Below are 3,693 nucleotides of genomic sequence, written 5' to 3'. Positions count from 1 at the left end.
GGTCGGAAAAAATGTTTGAAAAAATGAAAAAATCAGTTTCAGGAAAACAGTGGAGATACACATCTAACAGCATGAAATAAGCCTTCAGTAAATATAGAGAGGCCACTAAGCCCAAAAAATTGTGGCCCATTGAGTCGAAAACAGAAAACGCCAATTGAAAATGTTGTCCAGTTGCCTCTAATTCAAGAGGTATACAGACTGAAAGTTGCTAAGCTTCAGCAAAAAAGACGGAAGTTGAAAAGTTCATCCACAAAAAATTCATGTTTCCTTCTGATGATATTTTCAAACAAACGTAAAACGCTTTGCAAATCGATTACCGAGAAGCCAATTGGGTGGGCAACAAAATTTTGGTCGAACCTTGTTAAGCTGAGAACAAAACTTGTCAAAACATTTGATAATTTTCATGACCCATCCGTACTGAAACGCATGAAAATATACTATTAATTTTTATCATTTAAAACAATGCAAATTAAGTTGACTTAACCAATAAATAATAAACGCACGCTTTTAAAAGAACGAAAAAAAATTAAAATCGGATTTGATAAATTACAAATCACAGAGCATTCATTAATAAGATCATATGCTAAAATCAAAATCAAAACCAGTATTTAGAAACTAGGCCAGAAAAAACTGTGCCAGATGAAATAAATGGCTTCAGAAAAATGCAATACGAACCCATGGAAACAAAGACGAAAACCTGCATTCTGTTAAGAAATTATTTTGAAAAAAATTTAAGCATGAAAAGAAATCCACTACCATTCCTACGTAATTGACCACTCTGCTAAGAAAGTTTTTCAACTGAAAAAATCCAGTAAACGGTTGCTACACCCTTGCTGGTCGATATTGCAAGAGTAGCAAGGATAGAAAGTAATTGTGCAAGTAGCACAGAAAATACTGACCAGTCTTAAAAAAAGTATATAAAAATATACTGACCAGTCTCAGTTTTTTTTGCGGAAAGTTTTTGATTCCAATATTGGCGCTAAAAAACTCAGAACATTAATATTAACCAAGTATAACGAAGTTTTCATGGCATATCACTGAGCATAAATAAGCTTTTGTAAGCCTGCTTAGCGTCACCTTATTAACTAGGAATTAGACCAAAATTCAAAAATTCAAATGTTATTGTTGACATCAAGAATTTTTTTTTCTAATTTTTTGAACGCCATTGAAAATACGACTGAAATTACTTTAATATGACATATCTCTCGATTCTTTCTGATAATTATTTGTGGCACCTGATTTTGCGCGGAAAAAAAAATAAAACTTACTCGAATACAAAGTTCCTCCCCATTTCTCAAATGGTCGGAGCAATCAGTTATTCCAAGGAAGTTGTTTTAAACGCTAAATTATACAAAGTTTTAAGCACTGTTAAACTTGTTTGAAACAACTTAAAACAAGACAATTTTTAAACATGGCAACTCTGCTTAACAAATATGTTTGTGTTAAAGAGTATAATGAACTTAACTTAACGTTTCTTCGACTTTTTCTTCCGGCCACTCTCGAAGAATGGTAAGGAACTACATCGTAGGGTAAGTAGGTTTAAACGTGTTTGAAACAACTTAAAACAAGACAAATTTTAAACATGGCAACTCTACTTAACACATATGTTTGTGTTAAAGAATAAAGTGAACTTAACTTAACCTTTCTTCGACTTTTTCTTCTGGCCACTCTCGATGAGTGGTAAGGAACTACATTTTTTTTGCATTCAATTTTGACTACCTCAGAAAAAGCTCATAAAGGGTCAAGTGTGGTATCATATTAAAGCGCTCATTGTCTTGATTCAGATTCTTTAAAAAATCAAAAAATTCTGTCACGAAAAACTGGCCTGAAGGTTCTGTGTTGTCAGGATACCTTTAGCTTTAGCGAGCGTAATTTGATACTACTACTAATCTTGTTTGTAAAACATCAGTACTTTTGGGGTAGCATGCGCCTCGAAATTCGAATAGTGATAAATTAACGCTGTTGGTGTATTTTACGAAAATGAAATATACCGAAAAAAACTAATTGCTCTAATTGAACAAGAATAAATTGTTTCAACCAACATAACAATAATGAAAATTCGATTTCAGAATTTTTTCAACTCGCTTTATCACAGGCTTTTCGACTGAGATTAAAACCGATACTGAAAAGGCTATAGATTAAAATCTGACAAACCTGCAGTTTGCAAAACTACTATAAAAATTTTTAGACGAATTTTGATTATTAACTCCAACAAAATTGACATTGAAATAAGAAAGACGGAATTTGATAAATTGTAATGACTCAATTTCTTTTTTCATTTGCGAGCTTAAGCGAGCGTAGTGTGATCTTACGACTATTCTTTTTTAAATCAGTTTTTCATTACTTTTATTTTCTTTTTCATAAAACCAGTGAACTGTTTTGAATTGTTACCTCAAATATTAAATAAATTCCAACGTTCTCATATTCCGCTATATGCGAAAAAACAGACCCAGCTGAGGCAATTAAATACCAATCAAAATTACCATTGAAATTTTTATGTTATGAAGTTTGCTTCCTGGTGGAGCATGAAGAACAAATTAATGCTACCAGAAAAATGTAGTTAATATTTGTTATAAAATAATTTTGATTTGGTTTTCCAGGTTGACAAAATTATCAATTTTTTCAGGAGAAATTTAACAAAATCTGATGCAAAATTCTTTTCAAGGTTTTTTAACCTTGGGAAAGCTTCCAAAACTACCTCGCATCATAAAGTTTTTATAATTAAGTGTTTATTAATGCAATTTTTTGTCAAGCGCGAGAATTACTTGCAACTTGATTATTAACTCAAGGTAAAATGAAAAATTGAAGACAAAATCAGATTGAGCTAACAAGTAACATGTGATCCAAAAAGCACGATTTAGACGAATATGTGCACAGATATACCGAAAAAATTTTAAAAAAATTTTGAAACAACTCAAATTGCGAAGATGGAACTATAATTTTTTGCTCAGAATAATAAATTTTTTGAAATACCGAATACGAACTACTCTAAAAGTGGTATCATTGAGGACAAAAAAGTTCAACTCAACAAAAATGAATAAGCTTTATGATTTTTCAAATAAAAGAATCAATGAAAAAGTATTCATTAAAAAGTCTTGTAAGCAAATTGTTTAAACTTGTCTCGGCAAAATTGACTTTTGGTAGCCCACAATCCTGCGACACAAACTGTCTATGGTTCTGTTTTTTATTTGAAAATTTATTGTCATCTCGATAAATACAGCATTACGAGGCCAAACTGCGCCCTGGAATGATTTTCGAAAAATTCAATGATTTTCAAGCTTTTAAACATGTTGAAAATTTGTCGGATCGATCATAGAAACAAAAACAGCGTCCTTGTTGCGGAGTCCGCTAAAAATTCACCAAACAAAAAATTTGACATCGTAATGAGTAAATTCTTCAGCAATTTACCAAACAAAAAACTAGCACTTTAATTTGCCTTAGAAAATGCGATGTTTTTTCTACATATATATACTTTTTAAATTAAAAATTGAATTCAAATCTGAGCATAGAAAAAGCTAACTTTTTTGTAGGCTGGAAATTTCTCACCTCAAAAATTTCCGTGTTTCTATTTCGAAGGCCAATTTTTTCAAACATTTAATTTTTACTCATAATTGAAATTAAAAACGTGTTTATGATGCTAGACGCAAAACAACTATCATCACTTTGGTTATTTTGCGCAAAAACAAACTCTGC

This window comes from Symsagittifera roscoffensis, chromosome 6, assembly GCF_963678635.1.
Source record: "Symsagittifera roscoffensis chromosome 6, txSymRosc1.1, whole genome shotgun sequence".
In the NCBI taxonomy this organism is placed as follows: Eukaryota; Metazoa; Xenacoelomorpha; order Acoela; family Convolutidae; genus Symsagittifera; species Symsagittifera roscoffensis.
This window is presented reverse-complemented; position numbering follows the sequence as displayed.